Source organism: Ambystoma mexicanum, chromosome 11, assembly GCF_040938575.1.
Source record: "Ambystoma mexicanum isolate Mex_15411 chromosome 11, UKY_AmexF1_1, whole genome shotgun sequence".
In the NCBI taxonomy this organism is placed as follows: domain Eukaryota; kingdom Metazoa; phylum Chordata; class Amphibia; order Caudata; family Ambystomatidae; genus Ambystoma; species Ambystoma mexicanum.
The window spans coordinates 354,711,276-354,733,320 of NC_090934.1; the positions used below are offsets into that span (position 1 = coordinate 354,711,276).

The 22,045-nt window shown below is 48.7% G+C and overlaps 1 protein-coding gene across 5 annotated transcripts in view; it reads left to right on the plus strand.

Annotated features, from left to right (window-relative positions):
- The window catches only part of PTAFR (platelet activating factor receptor), a 504,188-nt gene that overhangs the window by 121,541 nt on the left and 360,602 nt on the right, over positions 1-22,045 (plus strand). The gene's annotated exons all lie outside the window — the stretch shown is intronic.

Here is a 22,045-nt window from a genome sequence, read left to right on the forward strand (position 1 = left end):
CCTCTCCAGTTTTCAACACGGTGCACAGCTTTGAGGCAAGGATACCCTGCTGAACGCATCGCTGTAGTGGTAGCGCCCTAAATCACTGGGGTTGCAGAGCGACGGCCCTCACAAGTTGCGGTCCGGGCTATGAGGTGCCAAATGAAAATGGAGGCAGCGGTTCCCAGCAGGTCGGAGCACCATGGGTGGAGAGGGGAGCCCCCACAGTAAAGAGCACAACTGCTTCCGACCTGGCATACCGACGCAGCAGCATAGCTGTCGTCCGGCGACCTTTAGCAGGAGCCAAGAACACTCCCATCCTGGGACGGGTGGTGTTCTGTTGGCTTGTCTCGTCCAACATACATCAGATCTGATCTGCAGCGACTCCTCTGTGGGGTGCCCCGATCACATAGCTGACACTCGGCGTTGAGGCTCACCACCTTCAGCGGGTCGCGCACTGGAGTTCCGACCAGTCCTGCGCCCGCCGTCCAGCTCCAGAATGCTTGATGTCTTGGAAGGTGGCTTCTAGCTGGTGGTGCGCGCCTCCCTTCCCCCGCCTGCAGTGCATCACACCCCTCTGCGGTCCGTGGATCTGGGCTGCTTCCCCCAGTGAGGTGGGACCTCATCAACACAGGCAGAGGGCGCCTGCTGGAGGGGTGTGTTGGGGCATCCTGACTCCCTGTCTGCCCTCTCCCCTCGCCAAGCATCGGAGCGGAACTGGTGGAGTCCGCGCCCGGTGGGAGGCATCTCTCTTACCGCCTACGTGGTCCGAGGCAAGGGCTTTTCCTGGGACAGGTGGTGTTTTGGTGGCTTGCCTCGACCATCATCCAGCATACCTGGTCCACAACGACTCCACCGCGGGGTGCCCCAATCATCTCACCGATACTTCACATGGAGCCCCGCCACCTTCAGTGAGTCGTGCACTGGAGTGCCGACCAATCCTGCACCTTCCACCTAGCACCGGAATGCTCGGCATCGGCCCTTGATCAACGGTGAGGACCTGGAGGAGCTTCTACATAGCGTTGTGCCCCCGCCTCCCCCACCCCCCCCCCCCCCCTTGCATATCACCACAGCGCTCTGGGGTCCGTGGCTTCGGGCTGCTTCCGCGCGTGTGGTGGGGACCTCACCAACACAGGCGGATGGCACCTGCTGCACCTGCTGCACCTGCTGCACCTGCTGCACCTGCTGCACCTGCTGCACCTGCTGCACCTGCTGCAGCTGCTGCACCTGCTGCACCTGCGGGGGGGTGGTTTAGCGCGCTGGGGTAGCCAGCCTCCTTGACTGTACTCTTCCCCCGCCTGTCATCGGAATGATGCTGGTGGTTTGCCCGCTCGGTGGGAGGCACTATACTTACCATCTTCAAGGTCCGATCCTGGGGCAATCTGGACTCAGGATGATTGGAGGGGGGGGTTTCAACATGCCTGACCGGCCTGGGAGGCTTTTGATCCAGACCTCAGTTAGGAATCGCGGCCAATCAAAAATATGGGTGGTGTAGTGGGGGAGGTCTGCCCAGCTGGATTTGGAGTACCCGTGGGCCCGAGGGGTTGGTTCCAGCAGGCCTGAGCTGGCCACAGCTCCGGCAGGGTGAAGTGAAGGAGTGGAGTCCCTGATATTCAGTCGTGCTTGTCTCTCAGGAGCTCTCTGTACAAAATAGGAAGAAGTTTCCTCTGCAGTCTGATCCATCACTAGAGGGCCAGGAACAATGGCTAAAAGTGGCAAGGCGACCAAGCAAATAGACATTGCTGCCATGATGGGCCACATTAATCCAGACAAGTTAAGAAAGGGGGGGTTGTCCATGGAGCAAATGAGGGACCAGGGGGCCTTCCAGGAGTCCGAGGAACCGGAACAGGCTGCCTCCAAGGTGGATTTGAAGGACCTCCTCGCCGTCCTAACAAAAGAAATCCAAAAGGGCACGGAGGAAGTGACAAAAAGAATCGATTGACAAAAAGGTGGAGGCAGTGGAAAACTGCATGGCGAAGGTTGAAGATTCCCTGTGTGATCATGCATTTGAACTGGAGAAAGGCCAAGACAGACTAACAGCGTTGGAAATGCGATGTGCAGTGATCAAGATGAAGTTGGAAGAACCGGAAAACCGGTCCAGATGAAAAATCTGCATCCGTGGGATCCCACCATCAGTCCTGGACTCGGAGCTTGAGGCGTATGTGGCCGAGTTGTTCAGATTCATCATAACCCTCCCGGGGGATTCTCCGTTGGAACTGGACTGAGTCCATAGAACGTCCCCACTTCGCACTACAGCTATGCCTCAAGACGTTCTGGCCCAGGCCAGTTTTTCAGACTGAAGGAGGAAATTATGAGAGAAGCCAAATCGATGCAACAAATCTCATTCCGGGACTTCAACATACTCCTATTCCAAGACCTGGCAACCTCCACCCTCCAAAAGAGGAAATCCCTTAAACCACTGATGGCATGGTTGCGTGAAAGGAAAATCGCATATCATTGGGGCTTTCCTACATCTATCAGATTCCTATGGGAGGGGGCGCAGTATCAGTTTCAATATTTGAATTGATGGGCATTGAGGGACCAAGCGATGGATCCGAAGTGGAATTGAGCACCGGAGATCACGCCAAGAAACCAGCTGGAAAGTCATGGACAAGGGTGAACAGGCGTTGCAAACCTCAGAGCCCCCTGCAGAGGAAGCCCAATCCAGATTGAGCAGTAATGTTACACTATGAGCAAGCACAACTGGACTGGAGCATAAGCGGTTATGGTCTGGGGGAGCGGGGGGTGATACTAATGCCTCCTCCTCCTCCTCCTCTTTCCGGGGCTTGTTGGTTCCTGCTTAGATTTTCATGCCGATTATTGACTTTGCTATACGTTGGGAGGTCTTGTTTGTAGGAGGTCTTAATGTTGTCAGGTTGGGCCCGCTTGGCCATTGGGGCTCGTGGCTGGAGCCCATCCGGTTGCCCGTTGGGGTATGAGTATCTTCCGTCTTTGTTTTGGGGGGGGGTTAAAATTGGGGGAGTCAGTTTCAGGGGTAAAAAGGGGCGAGTAAATACTCTCTCATATGTGTTGAAATGTTACTGCAATCAGACATCCACATTATCACTCGCTGTGTTCAATTTTGGTCAGATCCACAACATACCGGAAGCCTGCTAGGGAGCAGCTATTGCCATTAGCAAAGTGACATATATGTAACGCTCACCTGATTCCCGCAGAGGCGCCGGTCTTGACTGGGTGAATGCCGTATCTTCAAAGGTGATGTGTAACACACGGTTGGCTCTTTGGGCTGGACCTCTGTGCACTGTATGTCTGACTCGAAGAGTAAGATGTCTGCAGATAGAAAATATGGGATTAATGAACTGGGGTTATTGGGTGCCTCTCTCCTCTTCCCTTTCTCTTCTCCTGTAGAACCCCAAAGGTTAACGCCCTCACCTTAGGTAAGTGAACGCCGAGCTCTCCATCTGCCTCGGGGCAGGGTGCCGTAACCAGTTTCTTCACTGGATAAGGGTGCAGGCCTCTTGACCTCAGAGGACTGCTGTCCGTTGTTAACTGCACGAACGGTAAGTTCTGGGCACTTCAAATGTCTTAAAAGTCTTTTGTAATGATATCTCTTGTTTTGCAGGGTTCCGGCGATGGCGGATGGCGGGCTGATGAGAGTTGAGGATCGAACCCGCGTGAGGAATAGAAGCGCCTGGAAGCACGTAAGTAAGCGCTTGTAGCCTGCTTCACGATGCGCACTAACTGTCCCTTTTATCTTGCAGGTACATGTTCGGAGCTTTAGAGAAGCTGAAGGGTGCTGGAATACCCACTGGATTCGGTGTGGGAAGGAGTAATGGCACGTGAGTAATAAAGTTGCCCAATGTCTTTAAACGCACCTTCTTTTGTCTTTCAGATGCGGGATGCAGCGCCGAAGGCCTCCGGAGCGTGCGAAGAGCTGGTAAGCTTTTGTCTTTCAGATGCCGGAATGCAGTGCGAAGACCTCCGGAGCATGCGAAGAGTAGGTAAGCCTTTGTCTTTCAGATGCCGGAATGCAGCACGAGGCGTTGGTGACAGCCGATGGACCAGGTAAGAGATGCGCTGCCACTGAAGACCGTAGTGCTAACCTGTTCTTTCTTTGTCTTTACAGGTGCTGCTGAAGACTGGATTCCAGGATGGTAAGCCTTTGTTCCCTTAGGCCCAGGATCAGAAGCAGAAGACACGATGAGCGTTCTGCTGCAGAGAATGCAGAATAACGCAAAGCAAGATTCATCCATCGGGTGTGGTTTAAATAGCCTCCTGTAGTGCTTAGGTGTCTCCTTCCACAGCCACGCCTAGGTAAGAAAAGAGTTCCTGCTTTCCAGAAGAGTTCCAGTGTTCTGAACCTAGGGAGTGGCTCCTGCCCCACCCAACAGGAAAAGTAGTCCCAAACAGAAGAGGATTAGGGGTTCAACTGGCAGGTAAGTAAGCAGCATGGTCTGCTGCAGGTAAGTCCACCCAAGCATTATGAGCCCGGCGCTTCCAGCGCTGGGACTGGGCATCTTTGAGCCTGGTGCCACTGGCGCCAGGACAGGGTCCAAAAGGTCCCAATTGGGACTGGCTGGCACTCAGAATCGGGGGTTATGGGTCTGCTTCCAAGGGAGTCGGGCAAGTCCTGATCTTTTGGAAGCAGAGATCATGACATATATTAGTATATTCTATGGGGCAGGCTGACGAAAGAGAGCTCTGATTCCTTTCATGGAATGTCCAGGGCCTCAATTTTCCGGGGAAACGCAGATCGGTGGAGCACAAGCTCAACCAGATGGAGGGGGACATAGTCTTCCTAGAGGAGACTCACCTGCTTCAGGTTGATGAAAAACTGGTTAGATTTAAAAGGTTCAAGGGGAAATTCTTTGCCACCTGGGGGGCGGAAAAATAGAGGAGTAGCAATCCTGTTAAGTGAAAAAGTCCCCCTGACAAGAATCTCAGTGAAGCGTGACCCAGGGGGCAAGTTCATATTTTTGAAGGGTTGGCTGGTGGAGCAACCAATCAACTTAATCACAGTTTACTGCCCAAACACTGCCCAGGATACATTTCTGGCATTCTCAGAGGCACACCGAATTATAGGGGGTGATTTTAATGCTGTCCCGGACCCCATTGCAGATAAAACTGCCATCCAAGGTAGATCATTCTCTAGCACTGGCCTTGGCTAGATTATTCACGGACACGAGGACGGTGGATGCGTGGAGGCTGGCCAATGTGGGGGTCAAGGGCTTCACACACTATTCCCACGCACATAAAGGGTTCTCCATAATTGACCTGTGACTGGTTACAGCTGCAATCTATCCATGCTTAGTGTAGTGAGTCATGCGGGGGCAATCTCGGACCACGCACCCCGTATCGGGGATTTATGCATCCACGGTTACCCTCTAGCACCGGTGAGGTACTGGAAGTTATGTGACTCCCTATTGTTAGATGCAAACGTAAAAAGTGAAACTGAGGAAACACTAAAGAACTACTTCTCTCGAAAATCTGGGGAAGGACACTCCCATTGGGATAGTCTGGGATGCCATGAAGGCGGTGGTGCGGGGTTCACTCATAAGTGTTGGAGCTGAGTTACAAAGGGTTTCAAAGATCCTAGGGGCCAAACTGGAGGAGACAGTCGCCTCGCTGGAAAAAGACCTACAAGCTCACTGGTCTAGGAAAGGGGAGAGGGTGCGGCGTAAAGCTAGAATAGCGCTGGAGATGCATTGGGCGCATCGATGGGCAAAATCCCTGGCGTACACTAAACCATTTTACTATAGCAAATCCAACAAGGCTAACCGCATAAAAGCTGAAGAGAATCCACACTAGGAACAACATAGACGGCCTTAGGGATGGGAAGGGTCAAATTCGCTATAATGATCAGGACAAGATGGATCGCTTGTTGAGTACCATAAAGCGATCATGTCTGGCCCTCCTTCACTCCTTGAGGGGCTGCCTGAATATCTCGGAGCTAGCAAAACCCAGGACTATAGGTCCAGGCTGAGTGCTTTAGAGGGTCTTATCACACAGGAAGAAATGGCTGAGGCCTTTAAAACATTGAAAAATTCTACCCCTGGCCCGGATGGGTTATCGGCTAAATTTTATAAAACTTTCTCCCATATGTTAGCCCTGCAGCTAACTGCTCTATTCAACTCATTTCTGGACACAGGGACCATCACCATGTCAATGGCGGAATCGGTAACGGTTTTCTTGCATAAACCGTGAAAGGATGGTGAGCACCCAGCGTCATATAGACCAATTTCTCTACTGAATAATGATAGTAAACTCTATTCAAAAGGCTTGGCAGCGAGGCTGAATGTGCACCTACCTCACATTATAGCTCAAGACCAAACGGGATTTATCCCAGGGAGGGGAACGCACGATAACATTAGGCGCACTATAGACCTCATTGAATGCGCAACTAGAACGGGGGAGGGGATGCTGGTGATATCATTAGATGCTCACAAGGTGTTTGATTTAGTGGACTGGGGGTATATTCAGAATACTCTGCCGCACTGGGGCTTTGGTGCAAATTTTATAACTTGAGTCATGGCTAATTTCCAGTTCCCCACCACTCAACTGCAGATGAATGGTACTAGATCAGAAACAATAAACATCTCCAGGGGCACGAGAGCAGGCTGCCCCATCGCCATTGATTTTCGCTTTCTCCATGGAGCCGTTTGCGAACAGGGTCTGGCAAAATTTGGGGATCAGGGGGCTCACCATGGGAAATCGGGAGTACAAAGTTGCGCTATACGCAGACGATGTCCTACTCACGTTAACCAATCTTTCCTCCTCTCTGGCCCCACTCTGAGGAGCAATTGAAGAATTTGGCCTGGTCTCGGGGTTTAGGGTGAACCTTGATAAATCTGAAGCGATGGCAATCGATCTCACCAAGCAACACAAGGCAGACTTAAGTGATGCCCTGCCAATTGCATGGGCGACTTCCTCCATAGGGTACCTGGGTGTTCATCTCCCCAAAGATCCATCTTTAACGTACTAGTGCAACTTCCCGTGACTGTTCGGCATGTTCAATTGTGATCTGGAACAATGGCGAACACAAGAAATTTCTTGGTTCGGCTGCATAGCCGCGGTGAAGATGAATCTGGTCCCCAGGCTGTTGTACCATTTTACAGCCCTGCCTGTGCAAATTCCAGACAAGGAGCTTCTTTCCCTGCAGGGAAATGTCCAAAAGTTTATCTGGGGAGGGATGGCCCAGAATATCTTAGAAAATCCTGCTTCGGGGGGAGAGAGCTGGGCGGGCTGGGCGGTCCAGATGTATGTAAGTGCGCACTACCGGTGCAGCTTTCGCATGCGTTTGCTTGGGTTCTCGCTTCAGATATTCCTCTATGGAGGCACATAGAAGAGGCCTGGAGCCCGGTTCCATTGGCGGATCTCCAGCACCTTCCGCCTATTAAAGTCAAAGGCAAGCAGGGCCCTCTAGCGGCTACTAGAAACGCGGTGCAAAAATGGAAGACAGCAGTTCGCAGGTGGGGTTGCACATCCTTTCTGGGCCCGCTCACTCTGTTGTGGAACAATCCTGAGTTCACCCCTGGAATCTCCCCACATGGGTTCACCGTATGGCAGACTGGCGGGCTTCGGAACTTATCGGATTTCCTGGAGGTGGGTTGTCCCTTATCCTTTGAAAGGTGCAAAGAGGAATTTGGGGCCCCAGGGTTAGAGAGTTTTCATTATACCCAACTCCAGCATTGGGCTTCGAATAAGATGGTGAAGGAAAGGGTGGCGAGAGGCCTAATGGCTTTGGAGCTCAATCTCACATCACCGAAATCAAGGGGGAAGGTGTCCTCACTCTATAAGCTCTTAGACAGAACTGACCTTTCTAAGAAGGAAAGATACATGCTGGAATGGGAGAGGGATCTCGGACGTGAGATGGGGGAAAGATCTGGTCTAGGTTGCATAAAAGCACCCAATGCGTCACGAACAAGGAAGGCGGTTACAAGATCTGCTATAGGAATTATGTAATGCCGGCTCAATTTAACAAAGTCAATACGGACATTTCCCCGAATTGCTGGAGAGGCTGTATAGAAAAGGGTACCCTGTTACATCTTCTTTGGTCTTGTCCTAGAGTGGAGAGGAGTGGTGGGTCACATCAAAGAAATCACGGGCCTATCTATCCCATGGGATCCGGGGGTTATTCTCCTGGGTGATACTGGGGGAGGGACATTCCAGATCTCTGGCCAAATGGCACGCTTGTGCACGCACCTTCTCATAGCCTCAAAAATTGCACTGGCGCGAGTTTGGAAAAGTGCAGAGGGTCCTGTGAGCTCATTATGGTGGTTTAAATGCTGGGAAGTTGTGGTGGCCGAGAAAATTGCGGCAATGCTCTCTGGGAACTTGTTCCCCCCCTTCACAAACACGTGGGCTCCGTTTATTAAATATCCAGCTCTCATCCGAAGGCCCCCAATCACACGCTGGTTGCTGGACTGAGGGGTACTGTTCTGTTATCCTAGCACACGGTGCAGATTGTCCTCTGGGCTCGGAGCACTTCCATGTCCCCCTTTTTGGGGGGTGATATGGAAATGTGTTTTCTGACTGTATTTACTGATGTCTACGATTCGGTGGTGGTTATCATTTGTAAAATGCTTAATAAAAAGTATTGTTGGGGGGGAAAAAAAGAATATATGTTAAAACTTAAGTGGTTCAGTGTCCTGTTGTAATTCTGTGATTATAGAGTGTCCTTACCCTGGACCAGTGCTGGCCTGTCCGTTCAATTCAAGATCTAGCTTAGTGTACAGAGTAAGGAGAATACTGACCCTTTTGTGGGGAGGAAGCTCAGTGGAATACTTACCCAACTTTCTGCATTTAATATATTGACATTAGGCACGACCATATGACATGAAAGATGATGATATAACAGTCCTGTCTTTGTGACATACCTAGACCTAACCGCTGCTTTCGACACAGTAGACCTCAGCCTTCTCTGGAGCAAGCGTCAACATTGGGGTATGCCTAAGAGTCTTCTTAGTATGTTAATAACCATTACATGATGATATGACTGTGGCTGTAAGGATAAACAAGATGGGACAATTAAACGCCTTGACCGGCTTAAAACAAGTGTGCATACTTGACCCCGCACTATTTAACCTTTACCTAGCTGTTCTCTCTAACTTCAGCTTACCCGCCGAAAATTGCATCTTACTTTGTCCAATGGCTTTGGTATGCTGCCAACATAATACTCATGGATTACACCCCATTGGGTCTACAAAAAGTACTTGACACCTTCACAGATTATGCCAAAATACATTCCTTGACCACAAGTATTACAAAGACTAAGGTAATAATATTCAGCAGAACAAAAAAAATTCCATAATATGGAATGGAAGATCAACAACGCTAGATTAGATATGGTTGCTAATTATAATGGACCACAAGTTAACATGGAAGGACCATCTGGATTTGGTTAAAAGTGCAGCAAAACAGTTGGCAGTATTTTGAATATTTAGGGCAAATCATTGTGGGTACACTAATAAACTTATTATTGATATTTATAAACTAAAATTGGTCCTAGTAATGCTGTATGATGCAGATATTTGGGGTGGTAAACATAATAAAAACCTAGGATTACTGGATAGCTATTCTATTAAGAACTTGTTTTGTGTAGGGTTTAGGAACTACAGTTAATTTGATGACATTACATGCTATCAAATCTCACAAGTGGCAAAGGGGGCAGACGCTGTTTCTAGCGTTAGTTGATTTTCAAACTGCGTTTGATTCTGTGTCAAGGGATTTTTACTGCGAATCAAGTTATCAGAGGCAGATTGTCCACCTAATATATGCCACTGGATACACCAGTTCCATTCTAACACAAGCATTCAGGTATGTCTCACACCTGATGGTAGATTGTCAGCCCCCATTGTTACCTTTTGGGGGGTTAAACAGGGTTGTTTGCTTGCATCAACCCCGTTTAAATTTGACATTGCGGACATGAAGCATAGCTTTGAAAACACCAATTCAGTCTCACCTAAATTAAATCATAGGGAGATTGTGTGGTTATTCTACCTGATGACTTGGTGTTAATGGCAAAACACCGAATGGAAATTGTTGATGAATATAAATATTTGTGTCTTAACATGAATAATCCTAGATCTGATCAACCATATGGGTTGAACCTCCGTAGAAAAACTTCCCAAGTCAGAATATTACTGGCTAAATATGGTCGATTTTTTTTTTTTTTAACACCACTGCACATTTTTTATTTTAAAAAAAAGTAGTACATCACTTATGGATCAGAAACAAGATCATAGCGAGGCAAAAAAATGTTGGTTACAGATGGAGGGGGACTTTTGGAAGAAGGTTTTAAATCTTCCAGGGAGTGTTTCCATGTGTATTGTACGATATGAACTTTGGCTGCTATTACATTATGTAAATGTGGAAAATGTGTTCCTTTTACAGAAAATGATTAACGTCACATCAATCGAATTCTGTGATGAGAATTTTATCGGAATATATTGAGTTAACATAGGATCAAACTGTTAAAATCTGGAGAGAAAAAACTCAAGAATGCCTGCTATTAGCTGAATGGAAGATCTGCTGATATGTAACCAAATGGAGCAAAAACTGAATGGCGGCAGGCGGATTCGATTTTAACAAGAGGAATCTATGCAACGGCAGCATTTACATGAGCATAGATCATTACTGAAGAGTCCAGACACCTGAAGCATATTTTGTAAAATTTCCTGGGGCAAATGTAAGAAATCAATGAGATTTCGGTCAAATTTGTAGTATACAAGAGATGTACTGGCAAAGCGTAAATTAATATCCAAAACAGCACATTTCTGTAGGTTTTGTCTCAAATATGAACAACATGAAACATTGGAACACTTGTTAACGGATTGTTCTGTGTTAGTACAGGAACGTAGATTGCATTTTTTTGCACTATTTTGATGACTGTTGACGGTTAACTACAGAAAGTATGTGGGACGCGTTATATAATGGACAGCAAACGCTGTTGAAATTGACGGTGGTGAACTTTTTATTGATGTTGACGTTAAGTGATTCATAAACAAATGTTGCAATGCTGAAGACGTGATGCTAAATGTACCCTCTCATTAAGTCTATTTTAATAGGAAATGTTTAGGAAACAATATATTTCTGTGTCCCATTTTTAGTGTAATTTATTATGTTTTTGTGATGAAGTGTATTTAATTTTGTATGAATTTATGTATTGAAAGGTTGGATTATTTCAACTAAATCAATTAAAAACAAATATTTAAATGAAGAACTTGATTTCGTTAGCACCAAGCTTACCATTAGAGATTACATTAGATCGGAATTCGGTCTCACTGCTATACAACATCAGATGGTAATAAGGATACTAAATATGGTTAAATAAGTGGGCAAGTACATATAGCATGCAATATCAACTACAACAAGTATGTGGTAATGGGAAATATAGTACATTAACTATATTATATAAGGGAGCAGCAAACCGGGCAACGCATATTAAGATCATGTCCTGGAATTCATGGACAAATAAACAAAAATACAAATCTGAAACATTAAACCTTACTGTACTGAAACTACAGAATTAAGAATATAACATTCCAGTTATTCCTATATGAATGAGGAACGCAAAACCTACACATGGAATGGAATTATGAAAGAATAATTGTATAAAAAGTTATGCTTGTAGAATTGACATACAACAACAAATTGTATAAAACGCCTGCATGGCTGTTGTACATATCATATACTAGACACAATTTCAAAAATATTGTGGAGCGGGGTAGGTAGCAGTAGAGTGGAGAGGGAAGACAGGAGAGAATAAGAGTGGGAGGGAGTAATATTGGTTGGTGGAGGTAGTGGATAGAGGGGTGATGGAGAGATGGAGAGAAAGAGAGACCCCTGAGGGGTAGGAGGAAGTGCTAGGACAGACAGAGGCGTGGAGATGGATGGTGGGGAGGAGCTGGAGGAGTGTAGAAGAGCAGTCGGAGACAGTAAAAGGTATGCCAGCACATGAGAGAGAGAGAGAGGGAGAAAATCGAGTGGGACTTGAGTGTCTCTAAAGCACCACCCTTAAAACCTGTTAGGACAATCAACATCCCCAGTGGGAGCCTAGATGGGTAAGGGAATTGCACAGAGGAGGAGGAGGAGAACCCTCAGCCACCTGCACTCCATCTCAGACCACTGAGTGATTGGTTTCTCATTGCCAACACAAAACTCCAGTAGCCTCCCAGAGTGCTTCATTCCACGCATTAAAACTAGTATCTGGAAATGTATTATGGGTTGTTAAAACTGAGCCTTAAAAGAACATGCAAACCATGTCTGTACAAGCCATATTTTAACTGGTCTAGTAGAAGAGCTTGCGCAGTCAAACTCTGGGAAATGCCAGGCTTTCAAATGGACGGTTTTAAATGTCACTGTTTAATGTGCCACAAAGAGGTAGGAACAGTATCCCCTTGGACCAGAATTCAGGTTTCCACACAGGCTTAGTTTCACACAGATCGGATGACATAGCGACATCAAAGATGAGCTCCATCTGAGCTTAAGGTATGTATAAATGGCATCCAAGCACTCTAGAATGCAGCTAGGACTATGACAAATTTGGTCTACCAGGTCACATAACCGCTTCGCACTGAAACAGCAGACTTGCCTCAATACCTTGCCCATTAAAATACAGCAACAACCTATGACAAATTCTGTCTAGCTGAGTACATATTGAGTCTCCAGCACTAGCGCTCTTTCATGGCCTCCCTCCGCACACACCCACGTGTCTGACCTTTTGGGTTGCTTACTGGAGCCTAGCCAGCTCTCGCAAGTCCTAATCTTGGCCAAATGCACACACGCATCCTAAGCCTCCTTTCAGAACTTTCCCATACCCGGACTTCGTTCCCAAACTGTAGAATGTATTGCCCTCACCAAAGTTGACCTTTTGTAGAATTTTCTCCCCTTCTACTTGAGTGCCAACTACACTGTCTTGAGGTAGTGGTGACCTTTTCATTGCCGCCCTATTTTGTCTCCAATCTGTCTGCTTCACTTGCTAGCCATGTGTCTATGGGGCCCTGCTCTCACTACCTAGTTTAGTGGCTATAACACCTCTAACTTGCTCAGCAACTTTAAGGGGGGTATAGTGCCCCTGACTTTCTCAGTTACTTTAAGAATAATATAGAGCCCCTACCTCGCCCAGCAACCTTAAAGGGACATCTTTTAATACTACATAAGTCACTACATTACGACTGCTCACTTCTGTCCAAGGGCCCTCTGCAAGCATCCTACCTGATCTGGATTTCCCCCTTGGGTACTGGACCACTGTGGTATCCTGGAACTGAGATCCACCTGATCCTTTGCTTTGTTTAAGGTGAACCTCCTTGGTTTTACTTTCCAACTCCCTCCTCCTACTCTAAATTCTACTCATCCTTCTGCACTTACTCTTCTACCTTCTCCTACTCTCACACTTGCTTTTTCACCAGTGCCTGTTCTCCCATTTCCTTCTCCCAACTCCACCTCCCCTTTGCACCACTCTCCTTTCTTCAATCTTTTTCTAGATCTATTTTCTTTCTCTCTTTAAAACCATCTCTGAGGAATACTGACCTCTCCTCAGAAAGCAAATAGCAATTGGCTGCTTTCCTAGTATAGGTACTACTGTGATTCTGTGTAATGGCTCTGTTCTTCCTCGTTATCCCTGTCCCTTTATGCTCATCTCCGTCCGTTGTGGGTACATCTCCAACTCCTTGATCAGCCGAGGGGAGCTTTCTAATGGTTTAGTTTGTGTCCTTCCAAGGCCAACCATTGCTAAACCCATGTAGGAGTGGCATGGATGTTTCCCGACGCTGTGGTCTGCCTGCCAACTTCATCAGACACAAGTTTGCAGGGCAAGTTTGCAGGGAACTGGCTCTTTTTTCTATTTAACGTTCTCTTGCATGCCAAGCACATGATTCCTCCCTCTTCCGTGTAATTGGCTTAGAGGTCCAATCCACTGTCTGTCATGCTTTGTCCCTCAAGTGCACCATGCTGGGACTTCCGTTCTGCACCCAGACCTCCGTACAGCTGGCATGCCATGCAGTGTGCATTTTGGTCTTTCCCCAGCAGCTTGTGTGTGAGTGTGTGTGTACTATCTAACGAGTTATAGGCAGTGGTCGAAGTGAGTGGGAACGGTTGGGAGCAGAGTGCCACTACTCTTTTATTTTTTACTGTTCACACAGTCCCACTACTTTTTGCAACCATTTTCACCATTACGGAACTGTTCCATCTGAAGTTAAAGCACACTTCTCTCCTTTACCACCCAATAGCATTTACGGCTAAACTGAAATCTGTTTCAACTCCATTAGCTGTCAACCCTTGAAAAATGTGTTGCACATTGCTGCCCTCCTGCCTATCCTGTCCCCCACCGCGGTCACAGTTTTGCTACTATTTGTGGTGCACTTCTACCACTGGTTACCACTCTGCACTAGCTATCTGTGGGAGAAAAATTGTATTGTGATCTTAATCCATGATTGGGGTAGTTCTAAGGTTCCACAGTGTCTCTTGGCGAATGTTGCCACTGTGACTGTCACAAATGTAACCTGGCCTTTGCAAGTCATGCATGCATAGATGCATATGTAAATATCTAGGTTTTCATACTGTGAGAAACCTGAAGGTGTCTCCCTAACTAGTCCCCGGGGGCCTGTCTTCCAGGTGGCCAGGACACGGCCATCGCTATTGGATCCTGTTCCTGGGGGCGGACCAGTGAGGGAGGATCACCTGGATGGGGGTTACTTGACGAATGAAAGTGGGACACCGACTGGGTGAGACGCGGTATCCCCCCTTCTTCCGACACCTTTTCCCCAACCTACCACATATGATATGCAAACACTTTACCCCCACCCCCTTTTCCGACATGAACACTTTCGCACATCATAAAGGACGACGGACTAACACTCAATTTACCTAACATGTCCAAACACCAGGTTCAGGCAATTACCAGAACTGCACACACCTGACTGTCCTTTCCCTTCACCACTCTATAAAAGTTGAAGCAAGAGAGCACAAGACGAGCAAGGCGGACTGTATGACGAGAGAGAGCTAACTCAGCACAGCAGTTCAAGAGGAGTAGAAAGAAAGCGCAAACCGAGTGTGACAAGGTGAGAGATGACCTTGCCCTTTCCGTCCTGGGTCGGTGAAACCTCAGCGGAAGGAATCGTAAGACCGCAACCAATAGCCAGAGTGTGTTGCATCAGATGTCGAAGTTCCACAAGACCTTCCTCCGCTGCTAACCAAGCCGGGGAGAGATGCTTGTCTCCGTGGTATCAACTTTGACTCCGAAAGGAAACGAAAGCCAAGCGGTTTATCACAGCCGGTGAGTCGAGGGGAGAGGTTGATAAGAAACTGAACTGAGTTGAACGAAAAGTAGCAAACGGCTACTTGAACTGTGAAAGTTACAAAGAACAGTTGATATCGAAAAGGGGGAAAATCAGCAGCAGAGGAGTCCAGCACCACGTGGGTGCCCACTCAGATTACCTGATTGAAACTACTGAAACCAGAAGGCCTTGGGAAAGGCGAAAAAGGGGGTCAAAGTGGTCATACAGGGGTCTTGTAAAATCCTCTGTACAGTTGAAAGTCTTTGAGTTGAATGGAAAATGTGAGTTGAATGGAAAAGGAGCGACTGGCAAGAATGTACCCGAACGAGGAATGAGGGGACCAAGTCCCGAAATACAGTGTGTTGACCAGAGTGAATCCGGCCGAGGGATGTCCACAGTGAACTGTACAAAAAGACATTAAGATTTGTGAAAAGTCACCAAATAAATTGAATTGAAAGCCATAGTGAACCCGATCAAGGGAAGCGAACAGTCAAGTCAGATCTGAGCCCGTAAGAGGGGATCCAAGGATGAGAAGCCAACACCCATCGACCTGTGAATACAACAAAGCAAAATACCAGAGGGAAGGCCTTTGAATGCATGCCATGCCAGGGTGAACCCGACAAAGAGAAACTGATATTCGAGAGTGGGCTGAGCCCGGAAGAGGGGAACCCTGTGGTGACAAACTATCACCCAAATAAAGAGGAACTTTTTGTTGAACTTTTGTTTTCATACTTTGAACCTGACAAGCCTTCAGGAGCAATAGAACATAACTATCAGAGGTCCTGGTATCATTAAGGAACTTTCTAGGGATCTGCACCCAGAAGAGGGGGATCCAGGGGTGTAAAGCATCAGCCAATATATATGTGAAAAGGAACTCTTTGTTTGTTATTTGAATACATCAGGACCATGGCGGCAAGAGACATTTTGGTAGAAAGGAGACTTAATTACTGAAAGCCCTGATTGCTAAAAGCACAACTGTTAGCTCATGCTGGGAAAGCTCAAGCGTGTGCTGTGCTCCAAAGTCCTACCCTGTCCCCTGCTGAAAATGTGGGGAAGGTAGACTCCCAAGTACCACATCCTGACTCATTTGTGAACACTTCCTTATTTCTTGTGAACATCACCCCACACTTTTTTTTAAAAGTTTTTATTAAATTTTAAACAGACAAACAATAAAACCAAACAAACAGTGCATGTTCAACAGTTTCATTACACTTTTTAAATTCCCTAACCACTACTCCCACTACCCTTGCGAGTCTATCATCTGGAGTCATCGGATTCCACACCCTGTGGTTCGGTCTCCTCCTCAACAGGTTTAGTCGGGTCATCTAATGACCCAAACAATCCGGATATCAGTGATTTCCAGGCCATCAGGGACTAATTTTCCTCCTCCCCCCCCCCCCCATTGCTGCACGCCTCTTGCCATGCTATGGTTTCGGCTTCTGCCCATTTTTGCAGGTCTTTCCACCACCCCTCTATCCTTGGCACCTGGCATGACTTCCATCCCATGGCAATCCTTCTCTTTGCAAGCACATAAGCCAGGTCCCTTAGTTTGCTTACATACCTGAGTTTCCGTGGTCTGGGGAACCCCCCCCCCCCCCAGCAGAACCCCCTCCCCAGCAGGCAGGCCCATACCGTGTCCACTACTATCTTGACCCATCTTCCTTCTAGTTTCTCTTTTACACCCCTCCAGAACCTCTCTATGATCGGGCAAGACCAAAACATGTGCACCATGCCTGCGTTCTCTTCGTCGCACTTGGGGCATGCTTGCCGACCTGCATTCTCGAACCTCGATATCCTCCAGGGCGTCATATAAGCCCTGTGTTATGTAAAGCTGTATCTGTTTCAGTGTCGCATTTCTGGATACCTTCTTATGATACCTTTGCACCCGTTTCCACATCCCATCTCCCATTTGGGCCCCAACCTCTGCTTCCCAGTCCAATCTCAGCTGCGTGACCTCCTTCCCCAGTTTAGACATCAACATCTCGTACAGTCTGGAGACCTCATGGCCCCCCTCAGCTATATCATATATAACGTCTATGGTGGCGTCCAGTTCTTCCTCCAACACAGTTTCGGGCCACATTCTCTTAATCCTCTGTACCATTCTGTGGTACGTGATGTACTGGCCTTTGTGCAACCCAGCCGCCTCCCACAGCCCCTCAAAGGTAACACAAGAGCCCTCCTGCCAAATATCCCCCATCGTTGCCACCCCAGCCGGCTCCCAGTGGGTCTGGAATATCAGTCGCAGCTGAGCGTCTGCCCCTGTCAATACCACCAATGGCATCTGCGGCGAGCATGGGGACGGGTTCCCCATCAATTGGCATGCCCTGCGCCACACCTTCCACCCCAGCTGCATCATATTAGGGCGCCCCACCATCTCCGCCCTGGGTGCCCACATAACTTCTTTCAAATAAAAGGGTGCACAATCCCGCCCAAACAGCCTAAATTCGGAGGTCTCTTCATCAGATAGCCATTTGGCAACATATTGCAACTGGCTCGCCACATAATACGCCTCGTAATTGGGCTGCTTTATATACCCCCTTTGTCATGGAAGTTCTGGAGCTTCCATAACGCCACTCTGTTTCCCGTGCCATGCCACAGAAAGTCCCTACACATGCTATTCAGTTTGGCAAAAAACCCTTTAGGAATCAGATACGGAATATTCCCGAAGTAATGTAGGAGCCTCGGCAGGACCACCATCTTTAGCATCGCTCCCCGCCCCATCATCGCCAAAGGCAGCTTCGCCCAAAACCGCATGCATTTCTCAATTTTTTGGATTGCCACCTCTGTATTACACCTATGCTCCTCCCCCACGGTGTGATATATATCAATCCCCAGGTACCGAAAAGTACTAACCGCCCACAGTACCTGTAAGACCGGTAACCTCTCCGCTGGAACCCCTGTATACCCCCCCAAACGGGAACAGACTAGACTTCTGGGGGTTCGCAGCTATGCCTGATAGCACCGCGCATCTCCCAAGCACTTCCAAAATGTACTGGAGGTTCTCCTCCGGATACCGCACATGCAGCAACATGTCGTCCGCATATAGGGAGACCAAGTGCCGCTCCCCGTTCACCTCGATGCCTATGGTATCATATTTATGCCTCAAATAGATCGCGAGAGGCTCCAGGGCCAAAATGTAGAGCATAGGGGACCACGGGCATCCTTGTCTAGTACCCCTACTAAGCTGCCACCTCTCTGATATCACAGATCCCGTCTTTACTCTGGCCAGCGGTTCATTATACAAAATCTCCACCCATTTTACATAGCCGGACCCTAACCCATAGTGTTTCAGGGCCGCCAGCAGCCACGGCCACTTGACGGAGTCGAAGGCCTTGATCGCATCCAGGGACACGATTGCCATTTCCTCCTCACTTCCGCTGCCAAACTCAATGATCCTCTGAAGTCACCTATGATTGTTGGTGATGTTTCTATGGGGGACATAGCCCATTTGATCCGGATGTATTAACTTACCAATGACCTTTTTCAGTCTATTTGCCAAGACCGCAGTTAATATCTTGCGTCTTGGTTCAACATTGACACAGGCCTGAAGGAACCACAGCTGCGCCCTGGTTTATTTGGTTTAGGTAGAGGTACTATAACAGCCTCTCTCAATGACTCCGGCAGGCGACCCGTCTCAAACGCCTCATTTATCATCTCTAGCAGTGGGGGGGAGGACCTCTTCTATATATACCTTGTAAAACTCACTTGGGAGCCTGTCTGTCCCCGGGGTCTTACTAGTAGGCAACTGCCTCACCACCTCCCCCAGTTCTTCCAGGGTAATCGGGGAGTCCAATTCCTATCTTTCCTCCTCACTTATCTTGGGCAGCCCCATATCCTCAAGCGTTTCTTCTATCATTGCCCGGCTACTTTCCCCGTCTTTCCCGTATAGCACTTTATAATAATCCACAAACGCTTGATTAACCCCCTCCTGGGTGTCCTCTACGCTACCATCTTCCCTCTCTATAGTTCTGATTGTGGCTCTAGGGGTCTCGCTCTTATATAACCACGCCAAAAGTGTCCCCGGTTTGTCACCTCCCGCATTCTGTCTCTCTATGTACCTTTTATAGTTAAGGTTGCACAACCTCTCCCAGTAATCCGCACGTTTTTGCTGCAGCTTAAGTATCAAATCTAGTTTCTCTGCTGTATCGTCGCCGGCTTTTAAGGCCTCTTCCAATTTTGCTTCCGTCTCACTCAGTTCTGTTGAAACCCCACCCTGTAGGCCCTTGGATTTCGCCATGGCCGCCCCCCTCATAACCACTTTAAAGGCCTCCCATAGTGTCCCCGCCGAGTCCACACTCCCAGTATTGGTTTCAAAATAATTTACTATATCCTCTCGTAAATCTTCTCTAAAGAAGGGGTCTCAACGCCTCCGCTCGTAGGCGCCACGTCGGGATCCTCGCCCTCGGGGGGGCAATATTGCCACGCAAGAATCGGGGGCGAGTGGTCTGAGAGGACCCTGGCCCTGTACTCTATGTGCGCAATTTCCGCTATCATTTCTGGTGATGCGAAGACATAGTCCAGCCTTGTTGATAACTGCTGTGGGGCTGAGTAATGCGAATATTTCCTTTCCCCAGGGTGCCATACACTCCATGCATCTTCCAACCCAAAGTCATCAGTGTCTGTAGCGCCCTGGCTGCAGGGGCCGGTCTGTCCAATTTCCCGTCCGATCTATCCACCCTCGGGTTCAATACACAGTTGAAGTCCCATCGCCAGATCACCGCGCTTCCCACACACACGCTCAGGTTCGCACTCAGTGTCCTAATGTACGCCGCCGTGTTCTGGTTCGGGGCGTATGTGTTAACAATACTTATCTCCCTATTCTCTACCAATCCCCTAAGCATAACCATCCTCCCGTCTGTCTCAGCCACCACTTGCAACCGCTGAAACGGGACATGTGGCGCCACCCATATAAGTACTCCTCCTGCGTAGGCTGAGTACGAAGAGCCCACCAACACCCCCGTTCCACTTTCCCGCAATCGTGTCCATCGTCTCACGTGTAAGGTGGGTTTCCTGTAGCAATGCAATATCTATTTTCTGCCTGCGCAGATACAGCATAACCTTGTTCCTTTTTAAATCGCAATTAAGTCCCCGCACATTCCATGTGAGTGTTTTAAGGTCCCCCATGGCCCGGTATGATCCCATTCCCTCCCCTCCCAGGTGCAGTGTAACCTTGAGTTCCATTCCAATCTATATAGGCTTGCATCCCCTTCTAAAACCCTGTTAACCACCAAAAACACACTGAACTTCCCACTCCCTTTCCCCCCGGCCTCCCAACACCCCCCCCCCTCCCCTCCCTCCCTCTCCCCCCAACTGTTGCCCAGCTCCATTCCTGGATCTCAGGCTCCCCCGCATCTAGCTCGTTCTGGCTTTCGCCTGTACTCGAAGCTCCGCAGGGTGAGGCCGCCCTAGTGGCCAACCTACTATAACTACAACTACAATTCGGGGGGTAGGGTGCTACCGCCCTGTCGCTCCAATAGCACATCAAAGAACTACACATTGCTATACAGTTTAAATATATGTAACCGCCACTATATTCAAGTCCATCAAGTCTCTCGCAATCCGCAATATGTTATCGGATATCAGCCTCCTACAGCCAGGCCCATCGTTCTCAGCCTTCACCTAGGATGTTTGCTCGCCGCCATAGAAAAATGCATACCGTATCTGAGTCACTTTTCACGTCCATTTTGTGTCTCCTCCGTGTCTTCATCCGGGCAGCCCTGCAGATCCAACCACTTTGTTGCTTCTTCCGGAGTGTCAAAAAAGTGCATTTTGCCCTTATACATGACCTTCAATTTCGCAGGGTACAGCAGCATATATTTTATCCCAACCGCCCACAGCTTCCTTTTGATGGTTACATAGCTGTACCGCTGCCTCTGAACCAGCATAGTGTAATCCGGGTATGCCGTGATGGTGCTCGAGGCCCTCTCGATTGTTCCGCCTTTCCGAAAATACTCCAATATTTTTTTCCCGGTCTTTATAGTTCAGTATCTTGGCAATTATCGCTCATGGAGGGGCCCCCTGTCTCGGCTTCCGCATGAGGGCTCTGTGTGCCCGCTCGACCACAAATCCTTGCGAGAGCGTACCGGCCCCGATTCCTTGTAGGAGTAAGTTCTCGATATAATCAGTCGGGTCCTGGCCCTCCTCGCCTTCAGGCAGACCCACCACACGAATGTTGTTTCTCCAAGGCTCTCCCTTCTGCTTCATCTGCTCGAGACTCCAAGTTGGCCACCTGTTGCTTGAGGACATGGATCTCTTTTGTATTGTTGGCACCGGTGTCCGTATTAGATTTCACTGCGTTCCGCCAGTCCCCTGACATCCTGTCTCAGCAGGGAGACTTCGATGCCCACTGCTTCAATTTTAGCCTCCAGGGAAGTACGTAGGTCCATCATCGCAACCCCCCCCCCCCAAGATTCCTTCAGCTCCATAATGGCTTCCAAAATCTGATGATTATCAGCCACTGTCGCGCCCTCAGCCTGTGCCATTGGGCCTTTGGTTGAGGTGGCCGCGGGAGACAGTTGTGCTTTTGCAAAAATGTCCATCGTGGGTTGTTTGGTCTTGTTCTTGCCCACGGCCCCTCGCGCCGCCATTTTCTGGTTACCGTTGGGTCTCCCTATCACGAATCACCGGCCAAGTGTCTCCCCAGCCGCTATTTCCACTCCCTACCGACTGTCGCGGTGGTCTCCAGGCAGCCGCAACCTCCACCCCCTCTCGCCGCTGCCCGTTCAACGCCGAGCGAGCGCTTGTCGTGCTGGTCGTGGTGCAGCCTGCATTTTCACACCTCTGCTGCCCTCGGGCCCCTGCCGTCCGGGCCAGCGCCCAAGCTTTCACCA